Genomic DNA, 27,108 nt, shown 5'->3' with positions numbered 1-27,108 from the left:
TCTTTCTTTTTGAAATCATAACTAAAAGATTTTTTGCATCTAATAGCCAAAAAGCTTTGATTTGGGTAGGTAACAGAGATCCAGAGGGAGGGTTTTTTCCTGCATCATCCTACAGTCAGAACAAAGGATATGCACATGCTGAAAATCATGCAAATACATGCAAATTGCCGGGGGCGAGAAATAGCGGTGTGTGTGGTAGGAAGGGAGTTTGTACAAGCAACGAGGAATGCAAAGGACTTGGTACATAGCACATGCTTAGAGACTTTTTTTCTCAAAAATATACATAACTTCAAAGATAAAGATGTTGGACTTGAATATAATTCTGCATCTCTCCTGGAGACGACTGCCTCCACATGAATGCCGGTTAGATCTGTTTACCCACAATGCTCGTGGAATGTGGATCTCGGCATGTCTGCTTTCTTTATTTATTCTTTGCTAAGAATTAAATTCTATTTATTATGATGCAAGAAACTGCACACCATTCAGAGAAGACTCTAAAATGCAGTGAATGCAAATGTGACAGACAATGCCTGCAAACAGCACCCAGTTAAGAAGTGTGTGCATATGCGTTGGGATGATGCAATATTTTGATGGCGCCGCCCCAGACGAACACCGAGCTGATATTAGTGACACGCGCTAATGACAGTCGCAGCTCAACTTTATCATGCCAGACATTTTCATGAGGTTACCGCAATGATTAGGTAATGACAGCATAGGTCGCTTTCCTCTCATTCTAAAAAAGAATTATATGCTTGTTCCATAGTCCTTGATAGTTACTCTAGCTCAACCTATCAAAATTTAAAGCTCTCACAGGATTGCTACATCATTTCAGATTGACTCTTGTACATGGAATATAAAAGTCACTTTATGTTTTAGACTGAATATCAAAAGGTAGCTTGCAAATTATTTTAAATAGGTCTGGGGTAAAGCATTTATTACTGTTTTTCCTTACAAATTCACGCAGTGTTGCTAAGCCTATTTTGAGATAAAAAATATCAAATTACTGAGAAAAAAACAAAGTATATATTCTTCACAGAAAATTAATTCAAGCGTTGAGACAACCAGCTAATATCAATGTGCATGCTGGTTGCCAATATAACACCCAGAGAGTCTCAACGTCTTGCAGGAATCTGTGATTTGTATTAGACTGCATACAAAAAAGAAATAAATCACATTTAAATAAACACCGCCCACCAACCTCTTTCCGTGGCACTTAAACACACAAGCTCACACACACACACACACACACACACACACACACACACACACACACACAGAGGCAAGAGAGACCTGCAGACACAATGTGGTAGAGGAGAAAAGAGGGGGAAGGCGCACACAGACAGACGCTCACAATTGTGCATAATAATGTTAGCATTCCTGCATGTCTAATGCAGGGGATATTTAGACAGACACTAGCTGGTCTGCTGTCTTTCTGCACGATGGGGGTGTGTAGGCGTGTGTGTGCGTGTCAGTGTAGGTCTAAGACCAGAGCATAATGATGTATTAATTGTGGGATGAATTCAGTCCGGGTGTTCAAGGCTCCTTGTTGAGGTTACTAATAGGCATTCGATGTGATTGTTAATCTTCGTGGAAGCTCACATTTTACTTTTTTGTATGTATGTTTGCTAGTGCAGCATAACCTGAGTGGACCTGTCCATGACGCCATATAAAAAAAATATCTGCTTATTTTATCATAATTATTTTTATAATCTGATGCTAAATGTGCAATATTTCCTCAGACCTGCACATTAAAATATCACATTTTGGAAGACTCAAGAAAATACCAAACAGATGAAAGAGCAATGGCAAAACTATCATTGCAAACTGTTGTATTCACACACAATTAACAGGGAGTGAATATTTAAATCTGCTCAACACTAACTAAACCTCCACTTTTTTCCAAGGTCCTTCCGAATAGACATGTACAAACCTGGGGGGTGTGATGAGAATATGAAAATAGATTCTCCATAAAGGCAAACAAAGAGAGACAGACAGCATATATTCTGACAAGGACAGGCAGAAGATGAAGCTCATTTTTTCCTGGGCACCCAGTGGTGTCTGCATTGCAGATCGCTGAAATCCCCCCCGAATGCGTCCCTGGGCTTAAAGGGGGGTAGGTGTAGAGATGGGTGAATGAGGGGATGGGTTTCGGCTATGTCTGCTGTGGTACACTTTTTTTTTCTTCTCTCCTTCCCCCTTCCTAAATATGTTTTTTTTTCCTGTTTCCATCAAATGTCAAGTTAATTTCCTGGGTGCTATGAGGGATGTGTCCTACCCCCTCAGTACGTGTGGCACAGTGCAGGATTATGGTAGTGTGTTCTGCGTCTTGGTGTGTTTCTCGTGTGTTTTTGTGTCTCTTAAGTTTATGAAAGGATGAATGGAAGAAAAGATGAAGGGAGGGGGCTGTGACTGTGTTGGACTGGCATGTACCTATGTATGATTACGGTTGCAAAGAATATGATACAATTATTACTAGATGCATTTAGCGCTGTGGCCATGGCTATGTTGTTGCCCTCATTTGTGAATTGTTGTGCATGCGTTTTGGTGGTACAGTTCATCTGAATACCATGAAAGAGAAACAAAGCACACAATATACTCTGTTACCTATGATGCAGTTATATGTAAAAGAGCCAGAAGACCACTCTACCCAACAAAAGCAGTGAAGATTGAAGATGTTGGACAGAGTATTTTGTGCAAGCTGACAAAAGATTACCAAAGCTTATTTGAAACAAACCTATTTAACTTGCTGCTATATGTTTGTTCATATAAGCTGGTGGTGGATGTTGATGATTGGCACCATTGTGCATCCTTCCTTGAGAAGCAATATTTGATATTTTTATTTCCTGTGTTTGTTAATAATCCTTGTGTATGTTGTGCCTTGAACGTATTTCCATGTAATAAAAATGACTTTATGATTTTGATGCTTTGTGGCTTTTTAGAAAAAAGGGCTTCTTGAATCTTTAGTATTGATGTATTTATTATCTGTCCATGCTTGACTGTAAGGATGTATACCTTTGAATAGTCAATTCCAGTATATGAATGTGTTTTGATCTAAGCCATCTGATCATAGCTGTGAGTTTAGAGCTGTTGTACTGCTGGAAGACTAATTTTTACCAAAGTCTCGAGTCTTTTTATTGCCTGTAACAGGTTTTAATAATGGATACCCTTTTTAGTATTTAGTTTTACTTTCTGGGGTTGGAGTAAAACTTACACACACCATCATGCTGATGCTACCTTTGACCATGAAAATTATGTATTCTGGATGATTTGCAGTGTTATTTTTACACAAGAAATAAGGTTTTGGTCAAAACGCTAATAAAGGTTTAGCTATATATCTAAGGACTTCATCCTCAGTGTCAAATCTTTTCTTAGGCTGTAACAAGTTGCATTGTGAGATTGCCTTGCATTTTCCTCAGTCTATCTTACCATCAACTCTGGCCATGTGAAGAAAAGCATACCCACAACATGATGCTGACACTGCCATGTGTTTTTCTGGATAGTCCTGCTTTAAACTTCCATAACTTTTACTAATGTCCTTTCTAGGCTTCATGATGCAGTTTGTTGACTTACATTTATAGTGAGATTAAATAACAGACAGGAGGACTCTATTTACTAATTTCTTTTTCTTCTTTTTATATTATTTAATTTTGGACGTTTTTATTTAGAGTTAACAGAGTAAAGGGATCTGAATATACACAGTAGGCTTTTCAAGTTTTACATGTGATTATGGTGAAAACCATTCCACCGCACAACTATGCACTGCTTTGTGTTGGTCTTGAGCTCATATAAAATCTCACTAAAACCTTTTGAAGTTTGAGGTTGTAACGAAACAAAAACAAAATTAATTCTTGAACAGGTTTTCCAGAGCTCTCTAGTTTGCTGTTGCATGTGAAAAATGTTGGAAGGTAAACAGCTTATTTTGTTTCCCAAAGTGTGAAGTGGGATTTTTGCAGAGAAATGGATTTGCATTTTGTCAGTCGTGCTTACGCTGATGTATGCTCCTGCCCCACAAATGTCACATCCCATAACCCAGAAAAATTATACCAGTCCCACCTAATTACGCATATTCATGCGGGTGTTTTGCATATAGCACTGATAGCATATGTCCGTTACAGACTGCAAAGCAGTCGGATGTGGATGAGTGAAAAGGCTTTCAATCCACTCATTCAGAATGTCTGCCACTACCGCAACTGGATACTATTATTATTTGAGATCATTATTGAAAGAAAGCTTTGTGTTGTTTCTTACAGTCAGTCGTATTTTTACTGCCTGCAGCATTTTAAACTCAATTGGAAAATTTTAATAAATAAGTCAACCTTGTCCTATATTATAAAGGTCATTCTTGAAAATAGATCAGATTTAGCAGATTATCTTGCTTTGACATTCATATCACATCTTCTGTGTTTCCCCTTTGCTTTTGCTGAATCTGTATGCCTTTTTATCCAACTTCTATGGCAAATGGGATTTCCTTGGTTACTGGAGATGAATATGTAAATGAGAGGGATGGCCAGCTACTAGAAACAGTTATGACTGAACAGGCGGAGAGAGCTGGATGAGTCTCACGTCAGGATCATTGCAGTTACTCACAGGACAGACATTATCAACCTTTGGCCTATCTGTGATGAAGATAGGAAGGTCCACAATTCCGGAAAAACTGCAGTTGTTTCCGCCCGGTTTTCCAAATACGCTTAATAATGCAGCCATTGTCCTGACAGCTCTCATTAGGGGACGAATCAGAGAGGTGGTCACAAGAAAAAGTGAGGAACGTGAGTGGGGGAGCAAGAAAAAATTAGAGGGTAAAAATGAAAAGGAAAGACTTTCTTGGAAGAGTGTCTGAGCAAGTGGGAATTTGTGAGAAAGAGAAGGAAGAGTAGGTGGATGAGCAGAAGAAACGAGTGGTACAGCAAAACAGCAAAAGGTGCTTTTTTTGTCACTCCTCAATTGTATCTTTTTTTCTACTTCCTTGTCTTCCATTAAATTTCCCTATCTTAAATGTTTTCCCCCAATCTGTTTCTGTCATCCCTACATTGATGATTCTGCCTTTTACCAACCTGCCACCCATTTAATTTTCCCCATCCACTTGCCCTTTGTTCGCTGCTTTCTTTGCATCAAGAATGTTTTACCTGTCATACCACATTCGTATCACATTTCCTATCCTTTGCCAGACAGAAAGAAGAAGGAAAGATGATACAACAAAAGAATGGGAGAAGAAGAGAAGAGAAAGGAGAAAAAACAAAAAGGAACGATCACGCTGCTTATTGGCCTAATAAACTTGGCCAGAAGATGCTCACAACAGAATGAAATTTGCTCTCGTTAGTTGTACCAGTTGCACACAGTGGCACGCTATCATTGCTGCATGGCTACTGGGGTTTTTCACGGCCCAAATGAGAGACCAAAGGATTTTTTTTTCCCATCCTGGATTCTCAGTGGCCACAACGGATTTTATTTCATTTCTCAGTGTACAGGAACGCAAGTCAGAATTTGCATTTATGCTGCAATTCTCTCCTCATTGACTAAAATTACCCAGGTTTGGACACAATGAAAAGACCTGGCCTGGACTTGTATACATATCTGAAACTGTGTGAAAAGGAACAGAGAGAGAGCCACAGATAATCTCCAAAATTTAGTCCCCAGCTGATGTACCTAAAAGAAAAACTATGCAGTGATACCACACAGCACCCACTAGGAGTGGGCTCTGCCAGAAGGAAATCAGCCATCACAATGTATCTGTGAGTGACACTGACAATTGCATACGAAATTGTCACTCAGGTTCTATCAGCATATCATACAGCAAGCTGGCTGAAATTCCTTCGCCCTCTTCCCCTCCGTGTTTTCTTCCTTCTCTTTCTGTCATCCGGAGGAATAGCTTCAGATAATAGCAGCAATCTGTATTGTGAGAAAAGGCCAGGAGTATTTCTGCCTTAACACAGACTCAAACCACTACTCTTCTGCTGAGGAACTTTGCTATGATGCCAGTATGGAGCTGAAAATGTGGAAACAATAGGAAATGAAGAAGCTTGTGGGGAAGAAAAAAAGTGTATTAAGTTTTTGTGTGTTTGCATAGACGAGGCCTACTAAGAGAAACATGATTTCAATGTTTGGTTTCAGAGGGTCTCTTGTTGTTCATAGGCAAAAACAGCAGAAAGCCGTGGCAGTTACACAGTAAAGATTGCAGCATTGGGAGGCTTTTAAAGTGGGCAGCATGGCTCACTTCCCAGGGCAGCACAGTTTTGGGGATGCACTGTGAGCACAAAATTGCCTTGTGTTTTCTACCGGACAGACAGACAGACAGACATTTCATACAAGGTAATATAAACAAGGTAATTAATGCATGAGTGGCTTGGATAAGAAATGAGAATAAAAAAGTTTACAGTTTAACTTGGTTTACATATAGTTGTAGAGCATAATTTTAGAACATAGGTTCCACTAAAAGACATCAGTAGTTCAGTAAAGTATTGTCTCATGGTATTACCAATGGACGTAAAATATGCAGAAGCTAAAAGCTGGCGCAAAAAGGGCCAAAACGGTCTCTTACGGTCTTTAAACTGGTCTACATGATGTTATGTTGAATATGCTGCTGAACACTATCTCATAAGTGTCTCAAGTTATTAATCTGCGCAAACTGTTAGCAATGTATAAGAGGTCACAGGTAGGAATAGGCAATATTGCATCTATGTCATCCGTCTGAAACAGAATAAAATAAGTGTAAATGGAAATACATAGAAAGGCATGTGTGAAGAGTATGATCCAAGAAATAGCATCATAAAATACATAGTTAATATATTCTGTATTCAAATGCATTCTGTCGTTTTAGTTGTGCAGAGGACATTTGGTTCTATGTCTTCCCTCTGAGAGCTTCAATATGAGCAGCAGTAAATGAAAGTGATGAAGAGAGACACCATAAAGATTGAGAGAAAATGCAACTTTAAAGACTCTGAAACACTACATCTTATAGATATGTAGGGCCTGCACGATCCAGGCATGGATATTGATTATGTTTTGTGTAATAAGAGGAAATGGTTGCAAAACATTAGCAGTGTCATATTTTCATAGACATTGATCCCTTTTGGATATCATATAGAAACCCCAGAAATGATTAAGAACAAACAGCTTGAATCCTTGTAAAACCCTGTCTGCACTTATCTTCATAATTATGCACATTTCCCCGTGCTCCATCTTTGCAGGGGGGTCAGAGCATCTTCTTTCCGCTTTATATCTTATTCCTTCAGCATGTGTTTTATATCACTGCTGGGTCCCTGTGTACAGGTAGTCATGCTGGTGACATTTGTGTCCAAGCAGAGGCTGATGGCATGGCCTTTATCACCCCTTGCTGGTTCTCCCCTTATCCAAAGAACCCCTGCCACCAAGTTCTCTTCATGTGTACGTTTTGCATTTGTATGTGGGCATCCGCAAGCTTTAGGATCATCTTACTGGTCATGCCTAAATTTTCATTCTTTACTCTGGCCTGTGTTCACGCAAGGGGATGTAGTAAGTTTGAAGAGGCTTTCTTTGTAAAAAGCAAGGTGAGCAAATACAACCCCTCTGCTTGCTGGGTGACAGGGAGGAGAAGTGGGTGCAAACATGAGCTAATGTGAACGATCATAGCTCACTTAGATATTATTTAAATATGATGTTGTCTTTGAAAAAGCAACTTAGTGAAGAATAAAAAAAACAACCTGTTTTGAAAATGGTCAAATCAGATTGTGATGCACATTTATCTGTTATGATTACTGGTTTTAATGATTACTATGACCAAATGTTCTACATCACACTCTGTGAGTAAGGCTATTTTAGTTTTTTCCCCCTTCATCTTAACAATAAGAGCCTAAATATATTGTGCTTTGAACTAAAATAACCCCCAGAAACATTACATTGACACAACAGTCTGAAATGTGTTTATATGGAGCTGCTTACACTACATTGAAATGTAACTTTTATCACATTATTTAAAAGGTTTTAATAGAGAATACAATGCTTTAATACACATTAGAAAACCCAAGATATTATTTTATGCCTTTGTAATCTTCTAAAATACTTCTATATTATTATTGACAAATTGAAGAGAAATATAATACAAAACCAAACAAACAAATTCATCACCTTACTGCTGCTCTTCTCTAACAAACAGACACACATGTGCAAATCCACAGAAATACTCAGCGTCCCTGCAGCCATGGGAATGGAGAATGCTGAGGTTCAAGGTCATTTCAAGTATTTTGCACCCCGGGGCGCTCCATTGTCAGTGCAGCACATCCTTCAGCTCACCCATGTTCTCGAATTTGCAAACAAGACATTGTGGGCAGACATTCATTCCAAACATAGCATTTAAAAGAGCACACATCTGACAGGAAAGTGCCCATCTGGTTTGAAAATGACACTACTTTCCTCCACTCAGATATACAAAACAAATACAAGTGTGAACGCAAGGCAGAGACATAATTATCTGTGTGTGTTTCGTGCCGCAGTTTGTCAGGGCAGAAAAGAATGGCGGGCATATGATTGTTGGTGTTACCGCTGTTGGGCATCAACACATTACTTGCATATGGGGGTTTGTGCTTGGTGGCAAAAATGATACAGGCAAAGATTTTTAGACTGGAAAGAAGAGAGGTGGATGCTGCAGTGGGTTTGATTAGCCCCTTTGTTGGAGGTCCGGTAAGCTTCATTGGTTCCAGAGAATAGGTTCCTAATGAACCCAGCCAAGCCTGGACCAAACTTTGTGCTGAAGACAAACTAAGTTATGGTGGTCTGGCGGAGCGCTGGGGGTGAGCTGACTGATATACAACGCTTGGACATATGGTCCCCCCATCAGGGCCTCTCCAAGTCACTTTCACATGTCCAAAGTCTGTGTGTGAGAAAATTACAAAGGGAATACAAATAGAAGGAATATGTAGTTCACAATTATCTAATTTTCTTTGTTAATTCACAGAGAAGAGCAAAAAAACAGAGGAGAGAAAGAGGGGTTTTGGAGAGAATGTAGGGGATCGAGGGGATGCGAGTAAAGAGAAGCTGCTTGATGCTTACTGAAAGCGACAGAGGAGCGAGGGCTGCGGGCTTTGTCTTTACAGCCGACCCCAATACACAATCCATCCTGGCACGTCCTACAAGACATGGAGTAACTGAGTAAATCAGGCCAACTCGGCTTTGATTTGGCAATGACCTCACCACAACAGATGGATACCACAATTCTGGATTTAGGATGTGAAGGAGAAAGGGTTTACAGTCTTTGTGTACCCTCAGAATTTATGGCAAAGGCTTTTTATATTCCTTATGAAGAAGACACAACAAGCAACTTTGCATTTCGGTTCTGTGTGTATTCATCCAAATAATTGTGCTGGGAATCAAAGAGAGAGAAGGTGAAGGTGAGCCTGGCTGCAGTTGTAAGACAAATTGTTGAGATCATATTGGAAGTGTGGGGATGGATGTCCACAGTGTCCCACCAACAAGGCTCTCAGTAACTGAGCTGGCGCGAGGGAGAATGGGGCCACTACAGAGCCACACAGCAGGCTCAAACAACACTTATTCTACTGCCCAAACTGTCAGCCAGAACAACTTCATTGTGCCCAAAATTGGGGTTGAAAGCGGTTGAAAGCAAAGCAGAGGCTTGGTAAGGGGAAGTGGACGGGGTGGGGGTGCTTGGGAAGGTAGGGAGAAATGGAGAATGCAAAGCCCGAGAGGGAGATTCAAGTAAGGTGGTCTGTAGGAAATAGGGTGACTGGGAAAGGGAAGCTCCAGAGAACGTGCAGTCATTGGGATTGAATAGTTTGGGGATGTGAGTTCATGTCACTAAGGAGAAATCCCACTCTCGAGGCACACAGCCAGAAGCAAGGTAACAGTAAGAACTACAAATGCATTAAAGTGCATTCTGGTGCAAAGTGTGGTTTACACATAAAGGATGTTTCAGAACATTTTATTTTAGGATAAGCTTAGTGTATGGGGGATTGGTGCAATGGCAAATAATGCCTTTTGAAACTATATTTGTATTCTGTTCCTTTACAACTTCAAACCTTGACTCATGTTATTTGTATTGTATGTGATAGAGCAACACACAAAACTCCATAATTATGTAGTAAAAGGGAAAGTATAAATAATTAAAAAACTGTTTTGTTCTGAAAAGTATTGCTTTCATTTTTATTCAGACTCCTTTTTTTCTGGTAAATAAAATGCAGTTCAACCAGCTCCCTACATGTGTCATTTAATTAATTCAAACAGTCTGTGTATAGTTTAATACAAGATTTTAGAAAACTAATGTTTTCTAATGTTTTAGAAAACATTAGTGAACAAACAGCATCATGAAGGCCAAGAAAGCTATGGAAAAGTTTTTAGCACAGTGATGTTCTAAAATAATATTAATGTATGAAGCTTTTCAGAGAAGTGTTCGTTTAATCATCTAAAAACAGAGTCTGGCACAACTGGAAACATAGCAAAATATGTTTGTCCATTTGAACTGACAGACCAGGCGAAACATCATTAATCAGATACACTGTGCATGGTATCTCTGGAGGAGCTGCAGAGATCAACAACTCAGGTGGAAGATTATGTTGGATGAACAACTGTTAGTTCTCCACTCCGTGAATCTGAAATTTAAGGAAAGGTGTCAAGAAGAAAGCCACTGTGGATATAAAGGCACACATTTTCAACAAGTGGTCACAGCAAACATGTGAGGGTAGGTGCATTAGTCAGATGACATCAAATTTGCCCCTTTTTGTCTATATTTTAAAATATTTTGTGTAGAGAGAAAGTACCACATGCCACTACATCTTTTAACATCTTAAAACATGGTAGTGGCAGCTTGGTGCATTAGGAATGATATTATCCCCAGGGATGGAAAAGCTGATCAGAGTTGATGGGAATAGAAACAGGAAAATGTTACAGGGACATCCATCAGGGGCTTCAAAAGACTTTAGACTTCCAGTACAACAAGGACTCAATGGAATGGTTTAGATCAAAGCATATCTGAATTTTACAACAGACTCACCTAAGTCCCTACTTCAATTACACTGAGAATATTTCTACTTCTGCTTTATATTCATGCATTACATTGTATTGGTCAATCATGTACAATTACAATAAAATAGTGAAGTTTGTGGTTCGATTGTGAAAGGAAATTTGAAAGGAGGTATGAACACTTTCACACTGAACTGTGTACAGCTCAAAATTGTATGAAATAAATAAAACTTTTCTGCACTACACAAAAACACAGACTACCACAAAGCATTAGATGTGTCCCTGGAGACGTGCAGAGGACCCCAGGAGGGACTCCAGCCACAACCTTTGAGCTAGAATCTGTTTACAGTACAACAGAAAGCTCCTTTAGAGTGACTTTAAACCAGTTTAAATCAGTCCAAACAGTGATTCGTGTCACCTTTCTTCTCTTTGTCTCTTCGCCTTTTTATTTCTGGCTGTTTCAAATTCATCTTTGTGCCCTCTGTGACGATTGCAAAAGGATGAAGGAGTTTACTTAGTCACAGTGAATTTAGGGAGATGAGGAAAGCCTCTAATTCTGCATTGGGGGGGCAAAGGTGTGCACGTGTCATTGTAGTTTCTGCATGTGTGTGTGTGGGGAGGGGGACAGAATAGCCAAAATGCACCCACACTCCTCACACACACACACTTACACCAACCTTGTTTGATCCAGAGCTAGCCCTGCAGCTCCCAGAGACTCAACAAAAGGCCTCCTCTATCCATTGTGCAAGCCGTGTGTTTCCCAGGAGAACCCAGGCTCAGTGAGAGCAGGGCCCCAGATCGTTCTCGCCTGACATGGATGTTTATTCGCTCCATGGTCCAGCAGAACACCCTCAAAAGGACTGGCCTGGGCATTTTGACGTGCATGACATATAGTTTTTCAAGAAGCGTAGAGGAGATGGAGGGTGCGAGGGAAGGGGGGAAGAAAAGAGGGAGAGTTGATGTCTTGACAGATGAACAGACAGTTGAGGCAGAGGGAGAGCAGGCCTGTCTGTGAAGGTGTTCTCAGTGCACTCATATGAAAAAGAATATTCAGGGTGTTCTTCACCATTTTATTTGCTTCTTGTCTTTACACTAGTCAGCTTTCTTGTCAACCTTGTTCATAAATGTAAAACTCTCCCCAGTGGGTGGGTAGAGAGTTCTTCCTGATCTTGACAAGCCCTCCTATCGCTGACTGCATACTAATTTTCTTCCAGAACCACTGAGCCAGTGCAAAACAAACACTAACTGCCAGTGCTACTGTTCAGTGCTTCAGAAACAGAGTTTCAGGAGCTAAACAGTGATTATACAAACAGTCTTCAGTTTAAATGGAAGCTTTTGTAGCTGGCTTGTTGGTGTCTGTGGAGATCTGATATGTTTCCAGGATAAAGACCAGAGTTCATTCACCAGTGAATTAAAAGTCCAGCACATCTTCAGTTTAAGCTCAACAGACAATAACTGGTTTTCAATCATATTCAATCATGTTCAATCTTAGAACATATAGAACACCCTCAGATATACCCATTTCTCTTGCTGACTCTTTCACCAATGTGAAATGTTTTATGCTGTCTCCCCGCATACTTAAAGTTCCCTGACATATCTCAAGGTTTCCGTGAGACTAGGAGTGCCTGCAGGGTTGGCTGTGAATCTCAGAAGAGCTCCAGAAGCTGGGAATTGAAAACAAACATAGGATAGGTCGATACCATCTAATCTGTTGAACATCATTATCGTCTAAGATATCACTATACTCCCTTCCATACCTGCAGAAGCCCAGCCTCCAAGCCTCACTCTCCCTCTCTCTCTTCTCTCTTTGAGGTAAAAGCTTAAGTGTTGAAGCTGAACATGAATGTAGGCCATTGTTGGGTTGCAACTGGACTCTACAGAGTGTTGTTTGATCCCATGTTGAGCCAGAAAAGGCTTTTTCTTTTTCTTTTTTGCTTGAACTGCCACATCAGCTGTAAGGGTCCTTCAGCAGGAGACCATGTTTGCAGACTCTGTTTGTCTCCATCCTTGATTTTATTCTAGTGCTATCCATTTTATTTTTTTAGGTTAGTCTTGGACTCAAGTCCAAGTGGAGATTTAACTAAACTTGTGATCTGTGACTTGAGTTGGATAAATAATTTGTATCTTGTGTAACCAAGAGTTGAAGCAAACCATGTTGTAAGCTACAGACCATAGTTGTGCTTGCAAGATGCATTTTTTTGTTTTTTTTTTCCATGTAAAATGGCGTGTTTGGTTTATTTGTCAGGAAAAGTTATGGAAAACAGGATATTAGTGGCTCATAATCTGCTCTTGCTAGCAGTAGCTTCATGATAGTGAGCTCCGGCATCATCAAAGTTCTGTTATTGTTAGCACTTTTTTTGCGTTGAGCTAATTCAGTACAAAAAAAACATGTTTCCTGTTGAGTTTATCTTCTCCCATTTCTCTTTAACATGATTCCAAACTTTAGTCATTTTTCTTTTTCTCTCCATTATTCTCTAGTCTGTATTTTCTTCATAAGACCTATAAGGATAATTTGTACTTTTTGAACTTTGATTTTGGCACGTTATTGTTAGCAATAGCGCCGTAAACCATAGAAGGAAGAAGTCATATCACAGTGCTGTGTAACAATAGGTTTGGTTTGGCTGTGAACAACTATTAATAAGTGTCAATAGCACTTGTTAATAAAACTGGTCATTTTAATCAAAAATAGGAATGGAGTGAACTTTTTAAGTTATTTAAAAACAATATTGACAATGATATGTTACTGTTTTTTAAGGGTTGGATGAAAATTATCCTGGTGGAAAGAACATGAGGCAGGCTAATACAGCTGGAAGTCATTTTAATGTAAACTGAAGGATATTGCACAACCATAGTTATTATATCCTGTGAAAGATTGCTACTGCTGAACAGAAGCCATGTGAGATAAAAGAAGCATAGTCAAATACTTTTTTGAGGATTTTCTTCAATCAAGTCATTTGAATCACTTGATGAAATGATTCACTTCTTGTTTGTATTAATTTTTGCACTTGATGTTCTAGCACTTCAGTCAGGCAATTGTGTGATTACTTTCATAACTTGAACCTCTAGAATAGCATAAAAAGAACAGAAAATACTCTACAATTCTGTAATTGGGAACCTTTCAAAATTGATTTATTCACGCAAAATACCATTAATAGAGCTATTGCTGTTTCCCTGTTTACACAATGCAACTTTATGATTTACATTACGAGACACAACAATGGGGCAGCATTGTCCAGTCTTTTAAGTAACATGGTGTTTTGATACTGCAATCACAATTTATGATCTGTTTGCTGTTCATTTGCAGACAATTCACATGTAAATAACCATTTCACATTATACAGGCTTTCTTTGTATTTCAGCTCTCGAGGAAAGAGTTGAAAGAGAAGGCTGTTTTTTTTTTTTTATTGTATGTATTTCTTTTTTTTTGGCAGGGGGATTTGGGCACGCACACATCCACACTCCCGTATGCTCACATCTGTGCCCTCAACCCATTTCAGACAAGAGAAACTGTACCTTCATTTGCATAAGAATAATTGACACTTCAAATTAGCCCTCCAATCAAAGAGGATTATTTTTCTCAGCATATGTGCAGGCAGTGAGTGCTGCCATGCTGGAGAATATGAAAGGGAGGGAACAGAGTGTAGGGAAGAAAGAGGGGGCACGTCATAGAAGATTAACCCTTTGATTTCCACAGAAGATCTAAAAGAGGTTGGTGCCTTTTACTGAAAATATAGATTCATGTGTAGTAATAAAACCAACGTTTTGTATGGAAAAAGAAAAAATTATTTGCTTCCTAAATTAAAAAAATATGTATCATAGTTTAGAATCATTATTTTTATTATTATTGTATTTACCTTTGAACTCTATGACTACATTCATTGTGTCATTTGTAAGTTTGCAAACATGTCACCTAAATAGATGTGCACAAATTGGGTAGTTGTCCATAAGAAACCACCAAAGTGAATTCTTTGTTGAATTACTAAAGATTTCTACTGAAAAAAAAAATACTGTTCAGGATTAAACACAATCCTGAGGCTAAAACAATTACCTACAACTACACTGCTTTTACCTGATGTACTCTACCTCTATGTTTGTTTGTCTTCAGCTCCTCTTGCTGTAGCATGCTTTTATTTTGGCTGTATCTGGCACTTCACTCTTTCATCATGTGTCAGATTATAATCTATCTAATTTCAGAGCAAGGAAGAGTCATGTTCTGATGCATGTTTTCCACGGCATCACGTCTGACAACATGGGAGCTGTTTTAAGGACGCGCCAGTATTCAGGGAAAAGGAGAAACTGGGATACATTTTGGGGGAAGGGGGCAAAAAGAAGGGGGCAGAGGGTTTGGGGGGAAAGCCTTGGCGCCAGCCCCTCTGAAGCACTCAGCATCCCCCCGCTTCTGGGATGGCGGATGTGTCTAAGTGTATCCATGACAACCTTACTGCATGCAGGGATACACCACGGCAACATGGCCAAGGAAAGTTGATGTAGGTCCACCTGTGTATGTGTGTAGACACTGAGGAGGGCATATATCTTGATGATATTAATATTGCTTTTGTGTGGCTGAGGTTACATATATATGTGTTTGACTTCTTTACTTTTCCATATTACTGACCTGTCCGCTGTGTTTATAGAGAAAGCTTTCCTAATTGTCAGACATCATCTTAATAATGATAATATTTTATATTTGATAGTGTCACAGACACAAAGAGAAGCACCTTAGTATTTACTCAGGTAAAAAGTAATTTTCTCACCACTCTCCTAAGACTGGTGGGTTACAAAAGAACAGCCCAATCTGGGTTATTTTACTAACCCAGTCTTGGGTCAAATACAAACCTGGGTTATTTCTTTATTTTTTTAACAATAAATATGTGTTAAAGTAATGTCTAATGGAAGGGTCATTAAAGGGCTTGTTGAAAATGGTGTGCAGGAGGATGGTGCCAATTTCCAGGGCTTGTTAGGTGACAAACAAGGTGGAACCAGAACAGAGAAGCATGCAAGCACACCTAAGGTTGAGCAAAAAAGAAATTCATATTCAAATTTAAAGTGCTTTATAACTTGTGAATATGAAGTAAAATATATTTAGTTTTCTACAACCTGATAGATATTAGAGTTTATCAGCAAATTTGCAACATAAACATTTTTTAACATATGACATTGCATAATGCTGAATGAATTTAAAGCATTGCGAGGGCACAGGTTCTGACTGGAGTGTGTGCCTTAAAAATTTTAAAATGAGTGTAAATGGCAGGACTTTCATTATAATTATCTTTTTATATTTTCATTATTATGTGACCAGTTTCATAGCATTGGCTTCTGATAATGCAACAACATTTAGAAGATGTATTCTTTGAGATTGTTTTATCACAATTAATCCATCAAAAGTGCATATTTTGTTCCCGCCCATCAATTTTGCTACATGCAATTTACCACGTGACCATCCTTTTTTATTTTTTAGTTGGGGTTCAGAGTTCAGATGGGGTTTGGGTAGCTAGGAGAGGCGACATAACGATGAGGCACCCGCTTACACCACAGATTTGATTAAAATTTTTGACCCAATGTTTAGTTGAGGAAATGATCCAACAGTTTGTACAGCACAATAAACATGCATTTACTGAGACATGCAGTCATGCAAAGTCTTGGCTGTTCTCACTCCTGCAAAGCGGAAGAAGTTGTCTAAGCAGGATCCCGTTTGGGATGTGCTGGCTTGACCCACTGAAAGTAACCACAAAAGGAAGCTCTGATACGTTTTTATTTGTGCCACCGAGTGAGCAAGAGAGCGAAAAACAGAGGGATGAAGTTGTTTCATGAGACTTGGGCTATATGCTGTTTGTACATTTTAAATCATGCACTTCTACACAGACACACACACACACATTCACACATGGATGGATAGAACCAAACTGGGATCCTGTGGGAGTATATTTTTAACCCTCACCACCTGACTATTTTCTGAAGGGTTAAAGGGCTGGATGGTGAATCCAGTAAATAATTCACAATAGTTGAAACTCTTTCAGTGTAACCTCAGAATAAACGAGGGAGGGAGACCTGAGAGACCATGCGGTGGCACACCATACTCCAGCTTAATCCGACTTACTGTTTTTATTTAGCTGTGAGAGGAAGATTCCTTGTTATTTATCAATTCTTAGGTCATGAAACATGTTAACACTACTTTTGACTTTTGTTTGTTTTTAGGTTGCTTGACCATCATGAGCCTTAAGTGACCAAACCCTCAACACTGAAGACATAAAGAACATGCATGCAATTTCTAAGGTGAGTTGTCTCTCTTAAAACTCTACTCTCTTGGTCTTCAAGTCATATAGATAGAAGTTTCCTTCTGTGAACCAGCAGTAGCTGCATTGTTTTTCAATCAGTAGTATATCTCAGTGTCAGTAGGATAGTTTGAGACCGATTGTTTCTGTCAAACTGCAGATTGTGGAAGACAATAAAAAATACAGCTCTAATGAATTCCTCTGACCCACATATTACTGTCCCATCCATTTCTCTGGAGACGCAGAAAGGGCATTTACACAGGTAAACCGTGACTGGTCCCTAAAGTGAAAGAGGGGTTTTTCAGAAGGAAGATGGGTTATCCATAATTTACCATGCTCTGGTTGCCAGACACTTAGAAGATAATGCAGTGCTTCAAGCATACAAAACATAGAGCCTTCTTGGTACTGGTGAGGCCATTGTTGTGCGTTTTCCAGCATGTCTGTTTCCATCTATACAGACAAATAAAAAAATAAATAAAACAACAACAAATGTCCTTCCAAGGTTCAGAAGCCTAGACAGAAATGGAAAGTGAAAGGAACGGTAGGGAAGGCCTTGCTGGAGAGACATGTTTGAGTATATCATGGCGTGGTGTTTATATTTAGGTCTGCTTTAATGCCCCCATTTTGACCAGCTGACAAACATCAGCATTAGGAGCAGCTAATCGCATAACGTGGTGGAGTTTCCCGCTGCAAAAATATTTTGACTGCTTCCGACATTTTATGTAACTTCACTTTAAAATGTAAAACACTACTAAGAAGTACAACCATACTGATAGCAAATGTAAGACACTGTGAAATATCAAATAGAGAATACACCAAACTGATTGTTGTGAAAACAAAGAAGCTTACAGAGAAATTAATGGCCATTGGTAATGCCTGCTAATAAGCCTGTTAAAGAAATATTTCTGAATAAATTAAACTTAATTTCATTATGATCATTGTAGAAATTTTTATAAGAAACAAAATGTAACTCGGCCTGTTAAATGTAGAAGTTGCTTGTCAAGCCCATAGTTTTTGAATTGAAAATTGGCTATGTTTAGGCCAAGATGGCCTAATGATTTTGCTCTTCCCTAATATTTCCCCCAAAACGTGGACATGCCTAAATCTTTTTTGTGATGTGGCTCATTTTTTCACCTTCATTATCAGAAATTGACAGATTACCCATACTTACTTCTTGGTCTTCTAATTCTTCTTAAAGCATCTTCTGTACGATTTGTTCAACTACCACTTATTTTTGTCCTGGTTTACTTAAAGATTTCTACTGTCCATGTACACCCCATACTGTACAAAGATGTAAAATTGCAAAGTCAGCAAAAAAAAAAAAAAAAACGCTTTTGTTTAGAAAAGCACATGCAGTTGTTATTCCAATCAACTGTCACAAACTGTGAAGGCAGGCAGCATGAGTTTTTAAGCAGCTGTGAGTAGCTTTTTTTATTGAAATGTCTGAATCCACCTCCCTTTATCTTTGTAAGTTGTCCTGAATTTGGCTGTCTGTGGCCCAGGGACCCCCTGCCAGCACTTCAGTACTCTCCGCTAAAACGTCAGAGAAATTGGTTCATGTAAAGAGCCTGTAAAGTGCATCTGTGTTTTCTGAATTTCCCTCCAAAAAACTTTGTGGAATTCTTGTTTAAAACACCACTCTTTAAAGGAGTCATCAATTTTTAAAGCATTCCAAATGTCTGACGAGTCAGATCAGCTAAAAGATATTGGTTATGCCCCTGCTGAAACAAGAAGACCCTGGCTTTGTATGCTGCTCTATTATTGCTATGTGATGCAATCAACAGCTGAAAGGTTTGACCATTTAACTGAGCAACTCAAATGCCCTTATTGTTTTGTGTAACTCATTTGATTATATTAGACTGAAGAGCCACACAAATACATTACAAAAAATATTGAATTTTTAGACCTCAGTAGAAACAAAATGTTCAATGTGTTTTATTGAGATTTTTTGGAATAGACTTATTCAGTGTATTATCTTACTAGCATGTGGAAGCAAATTGATTTTGGGGTTTTAAGATTTTTTTTTACAAATGTGACTTGCATTTTTATTCAGCTTCCCTCCATACTTTCTAAAGTCACTTTTAACCACAATTACTGCTGGAAGTTTGTTCTAGCTGGATTCTTCCAGCTTTATGTATCTGGAGATTGAGCTCTGCCAGACTGGATAGATGACAATTATAAACAGCAATGTTCAAGTTTTGCCACAAATTGTCAATTGGATATAAATCTGTACTTTGACTGGGCCACTTTGACATTGAATATATTTGAACCATACCATCTAATTCCATGTTGACCTGGGTATACATTTAAGACCATTGTCCTGCTGGAAGGTAAACTTTCTCTACATTTGCTGTTTTATTGTTGGACTGGCATGTGTTTAGGTCCATCAATTTTTGCATCAACTATGAGTAGCATCCCTGTCATTGCTGATTAAAAGCATACCCAAATCACAATGTTACAACCACTAACCTAATCTCTAACAATGACATGTTCATTATGTCTTAGTTTACATTTTCTTTTTTGCATGTAGGCAGAAATGTTTAATCTGAACAGAGACCACCTTCTTCCATGTATTTGTTATGTCCCCTAAATTAATTGTGGCAAACTTTCAACTGGACTTTTGCATGACTTTATTTTAACATTGCCTTGTTTTTTCTTTCTCCATTTCTATTTAAGACACCAGATTTGTGTAGGGCATGAGTGATATTTGTCATTTTAACAAATTCTCCCTCTTGAGCTGTGGAACTCTGCAGCTCCTCCATTTAGCAAAGAACTATTGGCAGCTTCTGTTGTTTAATGTGTTGAATGTTGGATTGTAACACGACTTTTCCTTAAACCTCTCCACAACTTTATCCCTGACTTTTCTGTTGTGCTCTTTGGTCTTTATAATGCTGTTTATTCATGAATATTCTCTAATAAACCTCAGAGACCTTCACGAAACAGTTAAATTTATACTTGGATTAGATTACACAGAGGCAGACTCCTTATACAAAGTAGTTGAAGGAAGGTAATTGCTCATACTAGACTTTATTTAGGTGTATCAGATAAAAAAGCTGCTGAATACAAATACCTTCCACAGTATTTATACCTTTATTTGTATAAAACATAAAAACCATGGCCTTTTTTTATTTTTTATTATCTTAGTGCTGATATTTAACAAAAAAGTCCAGTTAAATACAGCAATCTTTGGCTGTGTTGTTAAAAAAAACATATACAAGTTCAACGGGTATGAATACTTTTGCAAGTCCTTGTAATTATTTTAGTTATGGTGAAATCTAATACAGAGAACATAGTGCTGTAAAACCTCCAGAAGCAGACAAGGGTCAAATATACCAGGAACAACTCGAGGTGCAGGTGACCCATGTCATACTTCGCATTTACAGAGGATCCAATAAAGTGTTCTGTCGACCTTAAAGCTTTCCAGTTTTCTCAATGAGAAAATAATAAGCAGCTGTAACCCTGAGACACTCCCAGGCTTGTGTCCTCAGCTGCAAGAAAACCTTTGCTGGGTTTCTTATCAGGTTCTAAGAATATCGTGTAAGACAATACATGTGAGAAGTGCAGAGTGAACAATGGGCGGAAAGTGCAGTGTGATATGAGGGGGACTAGTGTCAGTGGATATTGCTGAGGCCTTTGTTGCCTTCGAGTACCCTGGAAACTCACAGCTAACGTTATTTCTTTCATTCAGGGCTCGTGATCTGGGGTGTGATGAAATTCTCCAGCAAGTGATGTTCCTTATACTTCAGTGATGAATAAGTCCGTGAGAGCAGAGCGTATCTTTTTTTGTCTTTGAGTGAAAGTCTAAAAGAGAACTGATCATAGCATTTACCATAGATCTCACTATTTTTGTCCACAGAGTTGTAACAGTTATTGTTCCAGTAAAAATAAATATATGGACTATTTAGGGAGAACTAATTTGTTTTGCAACAATTGTTTCTTTCAGGTGGAGAGTTATTCAAAGGAAGAAGAGAGGAGGCTGATGTTCCACAAGAGGAAGATTTGAGATTCACTGGACTCATTTTGCATCAAAATAGCAGGACATTGATCCAGTTCAGCATCACCGAACAATCAAGCAAGGCTTTTGTTTGAGAGGAAATTTTTACAAGCCAAAAGATTCACGAATAGGTTGAGTAGTGTAATAGAACAACACCAGACCCAAAAGTAATGACATACATGTGCTGCTAAATGTTTGTAGCTATACCATGAAATAAAAGTTACATTCACAAAATGATAGTCATAGAGTGGTCAAAAAATGTGGACAGTTTGGTGTGAGCACTGGGGCAATTAGAAGATGATATAGAGATGTAAAGCCTCAACAAGAATTCCCCTTAAAAACACGTTGAAAAAACAATATAGGCTAAAGAGGAGCATGTTTATCGGCCAAAAGAAAAACGGCGCAAAATTTTCTGGACTGATGAAAATAACTTTTTTGTTGGATCTAGAGCACACAGAAGGTTTGTCAGACGAACCCAAAATACTGAATTTAAGCCAAAGTACATCAGTTTACACCACATCCCGAATTATTATGCAAATTGGATTTAAGAGTCAAAAATGTAATTTTTTGTTGTTCTATTAAACTCATAGATAGTATTGTGTCTCAGGGCTTTTTGAGTCACTGTATAACTAATCTCAGTCACCTGTGCTGATTAGTTTGACAGGTGAGCTCAATTAAAGGAAAACTACTTAAGAAAGATTTTCCACATTAAAACAGGCCCAGGTTTCAAGCAATATGGGAAAGAGCAAGGATCTCTCTGGTGCCAATAAAGCATCAGATAGTGTAGTGCCTTGAAAAAGGAATGAAAACATTAGATATTTCACAAAAACTGAAGCGTGATCATTGTACTGTGAAGAGATTTGTGGCTGATTCAGAGCACAGATGGATTCGTGCAGATAAAGGCATGTTGAAGAAGGTTTCTGTTAGACAAATTCATTGAATTAAGAGAACAGCTTGTTTGCTGCTTTGCTATTACAAAGCAGCAAACAGCTATTTGAAGCTGCTGGTGCCTCTTGAGTCCCACAAACCTCAAGGTGGAGGATCCTCCAGAGGCTTGCTGTTAAACCTTCTATTTGGTCACCTCTAGTCAGTGGTCAAAAGCAGAAATGGTCGCAGTGGGCCCAGTCGTACATGAAGATTAATTTTCAAACAGACTTGTTCACTGATGACTGCTGTACAACCCTGGATGGTCCAGATGGACGCAGTAGTGGATTGGTGGTGGATGGCCACCACATCCCAACACGGCTGTGACGTCAGCAAGGAGGTGGTGGAGTCCTTTTTGGGCTGAAATCATGGGGAGAGAATCATTGGTCGGCCCCTTCAGAGTCCCTGAAGGTCTGAAAATGACCTCAGCAAAGTATATGGACTTTCTGACTGATCACTTTCTTTTGTGGTTCAAAAAGAAGAGCCGTACCTTCAGTAGCAAAATCATCTTCATGCATGACAATCATTAACCCTTTCATGGATGAATTATGATCCTTTGTGTCAGAATTTGTTTTCCATTTTTTAAAAATTTTTTTCTTAAGGTAGGAAATTCTTTTTGTAAAAAAAAATATATATATATATATTTTTATGTGATCAATTGTAATTTTGTCCAAATACAAAGTTGTTATTTGGGGTTATCTGATGTCACAATATTTTTTTTACTTGCAAGAGTCGTCTACAGTAGAAGGAGGGACCGGGATGGTTCTCATACTTTTTTGTCTGTCGGCCATATTGTGTTTAACAAAAATAATTTCTTGCATTTGCAGCTGATGGCCAGTAGTTGATGGTATATTTTTTGATGCATTAGTGTCCACTTCAGTTGTCTGTGTGCATTTATAACATAAAAATCCACAGGAAGCACAAGAAAATGGCTTTTAGATAGCTGTCCACTGTAGTGACCACTATGCATGAAAGGGTTAAGGAAGGAATACCACTGTGTCATTGGCTGCTATAGGCATAAAAGGGGAGAAACTCATGGTGTGGTCACCATCCTCCTCTGACCTCAACCCTATGGAGAACCTTTGGAGTTTCCTCAAGCAAAAGATCTATAAGGGTGGGACTCAGTTCACATCAAAACAGCAGCTCTGGGAAGGTATTCTGACACCCTGCAAAGAAATTCAAGCAGAAACTTTCCACAAACTCACAAGTTCAATGGATGCAAGAATTGTGCAGGTGATATCAAAGAAGGGCTCCTATTGTTAACATGTAACTCGGTCTGTTAAGATGTTTTTGATTGAAATAGCTTTTAATTTTAGTACATGTGACCACTTAATGCTGCACATTCAAAGAATGACCGTTTGCAGTTCTTTATAATCCATAAAATGTTTTTAAAACCTGTTGTGCAAAATAATTTGGAACAGTGCATTGGAGTTTTTTTATTTTTGAAAAAATCCTGTAGTCACTGGAAGGTTTGTTGAATAAAATTTGATTTATACCCTAAATGTTCATGACTTGAAATTTATACTGAACATCATTTGCATTGACCATTTACAAAAATCTGAAAAAATATCACTTGCACAATAAATTGGAACATGGTATAAATACATTAGAGTACTTGAGGATGTCCTGTTTGATCATGTCTAAATTGAAATGCCATTAGAATTAGTATTTTAACAACACAACATGGTCCAACACACCATTAAACTGAGCTGCATTTTGGTTCTAGACAAATAAAACTATAGTTACAAAATACATAGCCCAATCCCGGGACATTAATTCAACAGAAAACTTGTGAAGTGACTTCAAACATGCCATTTCTGAGGCAAAACGAAAAAATGCAAAAAATTGTCTAAGGCTGAGTATATAAAGTAGTTCTCAGAAAGTGACTTTACAACTAACTAGTCAATCGCTCAGAAATGATTGTTAATTGTTGATCAAACTGAAAATACAAAAGAACAAAAATTCCCCTTGCTCTAACAGGAATAAGTCTATTTTTCACAGAACAAAATCTCCTGAAATGCAATGAAAAACATTTCTCTCATTAATAAATGATTCATGTAGAAATGACTGGGATTATAGAGTCAATTTTTTGACAGGTAAATAAAGATTTCCTTTCATTTAAGCAATGTTTTGGGTGAGAGTTGTTTTCATCCTCCCTGAGCAACATTTTGGTACTGCTGGCATAAAGAACAGTATGCCTGACATAATTGGGTCCCTTTTGGCTTTGGAAAGAGCATGAAAGCTGATAAAAGCTGGCAGGTTGATCAAAGCATTAGTGCATCTGGATCAACATTGTACACCTGACACAGTTGTAGTTTATCCAGGCAAAAATCACAAACTATAAGAAAACGTATTTCAGAGAGTATTAACAACTAAAGCAACTGAAACATGTTGATGTGGTTGCATCTGTAATGTTCAATTCTATATTTTATGCTATTTTTCTATAACTGAACTCATCTCTTGACCATAGTTTTGCATGCTCATTTATTGTATTTATATTTATGAAGTTGAATAAAATAAGTGCTTCCCCATTGTCTCTTTTTCAACTTTTTTGTGTTAATTCCATTTTTTCCTCTTGATTTAACATGCATAGATATCTCTCATTCTTCCTTCATTTCCTTTACCAGCATCACTCTTCCAATCTTTCCTACAGCCCTCCTTCACCCCCAACCTTAAACCTATTCTTTTCCGTCTCTTCCACTCTTTCACCAGCCCCACCCTCCTTGAATTTCTTCCCCGCTCATATGTCAGTTCCCAGTCCAGTCTTCCACTTGCCTAGTCATCATCTTTTTCACACAGTCCTGTCCCTCTAATAGGGCCTGTATCATCATATCATATAATGTAGAACACCAGATCACAGCCAGAGATGAAATATGGTCTCCACCTATCCCCTCCACCAGCCGCACACACATACGCACTACAAAACTGCGCTCACACACGTCAGTGGTCATATGGGACATGGATCCAAGTTGATGGCTGTCTCTGTGAACATTTCTGCCCCTCATGTTTGCACCAAAATGCTGATGGGGTTGTTATAGCTATGACAGGTGAGTTGGTGTGTGTTGCAGGGGTGTCCAGTGATGTTTGTTTTAACTGCCAGGGGCTTTTGTTAGGAGACAAAGGATGCCTCGGAGCTATAGTGTCAAATCTGCAGGTAACCATCAAAATAAAGCAAACACCAACACAAAGTGTCTGGAGAGTGTTAAAAAAGCTCAGCTTCCTTCACATCAGTTGGGTGAAAGCCTTTTTCTTTCCCCCTACAAAGTTATAGAAATAAAGAAAAAAAGAGGTATATCATTGACTTTTATGTCCACAGAAGGGTAGAATGAAGTCACACAATAGGAGGCTGGATTAAAAAAAAAAGAAAAAGTATTTATACAGTATTTATATTTTTTTACATCTCAGGTGATGAGACATGAAAGTTTGCAGATTCAGTTTTTGCTGATATGTTTAGATATGTAATCGGCAATCAAAATCCATTGTATATCTTCTGTAGACAACAAGGAATGTATTTTACAGCTTACATTTGGCTGAAATAATGAATTTCTTGTGTCATTACGATGTTATTTATGATCAAAATTGACCCTTCAAGAATTTACAACAACGTTTTAGTCACCACATGTCTCTACATGTTGTAATGGCCTGTGAGATGTGTAGTGCACCTAGGACAAAGTACAGGTATTTAATTCATAAACAGCTAACTAAATGATCGGGAGAAATGTGCTTAGGAATTTAGTTCATTTTAATTTCAGTTTAATTCAACCCAATTCAGTTCAACATATTCTGCTTCAATTTAGCTGAATGTGTTTCAGCTCAATCTAATTCTGCTTATTTGAGTTTCATTCTGTTTGATTCATTCAATGAATTTTCATCAGCTGAGTTTTGTTTATTCACATATTTCTAACAAACCAACTGTGTGATTTTGAGCTGTTTTTCTAAGATCCAACTCATATTCAGTTCAAATAAAACCAGTTTATGCCACTACAACCATATGTTATAGTCAGATTTAGATCCAAATACATGAAGTCCACTGTAGTCCAAAATATAATGTCTAATTCAGTTTGTCATTCAATGTCAAAAGGTAAAAACTAATCTAAGGAAACTGTATCATCTTGTTGCTACGATGCTTCATCTCAATCACACCAACGAGGCATATAGAACAGCCAGATTTCATTTAAAACTGAGCTTGATTATTCAAGTACAAAGAAGTGCAATATACAGTAAAGCATAGGGGAAAAAAATTATGGAAAAAACAGTAACAAGGAATAAAAGACAAATCTAAAAAAGAGAGAATTCTCTTTTGTGGACATAGGTTGTCTCACATAAAAACAGTACATCTGGCTAGTTTCAACTACTTTTTCAGTCACAACAGATTTTTCTTAAACCAGATATGAAACAACAAAACTTGTTTATAAAAGATTTTCAATAAACCTGAGATGTACTGTATGTTTAAAACAACGAAAAGAAATGCAAGTTACCAGGGAGAACCGATCAGACATGGGTAGAGCATAAAACCCTCACCCAGACCACATTGAAATGCAGCATGGTGGTATCAGTGGTAGCATAGCACAAAAACAGAATTTTTTGAGAGTGGAACATTTGTACATGGAGTTCAAAACCAGGTCTCTTGGGGTAACATTTTACAAATGTTCTGCCTGGCCAGGATTGCCTCCTACCCCAGAAATCAGATTCTTCAGCTGAGCCATGGACAGAGTGTGCCGACTGAGAAAGAAAATATCTGTCACATTAAACAAAAGCACGTGCCAACTGTGAAAGAAAGGAAGAACGAGAGCATAAGTTTGTGTCAACAACTTTTGCTTTGGTCTCATACTTATATTTCTACCTCTGAAGCCGATTTAGCAAAAAGGGTATTTCCCATAGTTCTGTGATATAAGGTTGACTTCAAGCAAATATCTTAAAAGGATCAAATTGCTTTGTTACAACTACATCTGGCTTTTTATAATCTCCTTGAGT

General features: G+C 38.3%; 1 long non-coding RNA gene across 2 annotated transcripts in view; it reads left to right on the top strand.

Annotated features, from left to right (window-relative positions):
* Nucleotides 1–21,449, top strand: part of LOC114155147 (uncharacterized) — a 41,229-nt gene extending 19,780 nt beyond the window's left edge. For both annotated transcript variants that reach the window (XR_003597676.1, XR_003597675.1), the window contains 2 exons: nt 17,140–17,217; nt 21,160–21,449. This is a non-coding gene — a long non-coding RNA (uncharacterized LOC114155147). The remainder of the gene's footprint in view (nt 1–17,139; nt 17,218–21,159) is intronic.
* The last annotated feature ends 5,659 nt before the right edge of the window (nt 21,450–27,108 follow it).

The sequence above is a fragment of the Xiphophorus couchianus genome, chromosome 12 (genome assembly GCF_001444195.1).
Source record: "Xiphophorus couchianus chromosome 12, X_couchianus-1.0, whole genome shotgun sequence".
Classification (NCBI taxonomy): domain Eukaryota; kingdom Metazoa; phylum Chordata; class Actinopteri; order Cyprinodontiformes; family Poeciliidae; genus Xiphophorus; species Xiphophorus couchianus.
Note: the sequence above shows the minus strand (reverse complement) of the source record. Positions and strands in the feature narration are given on the sequence as shown.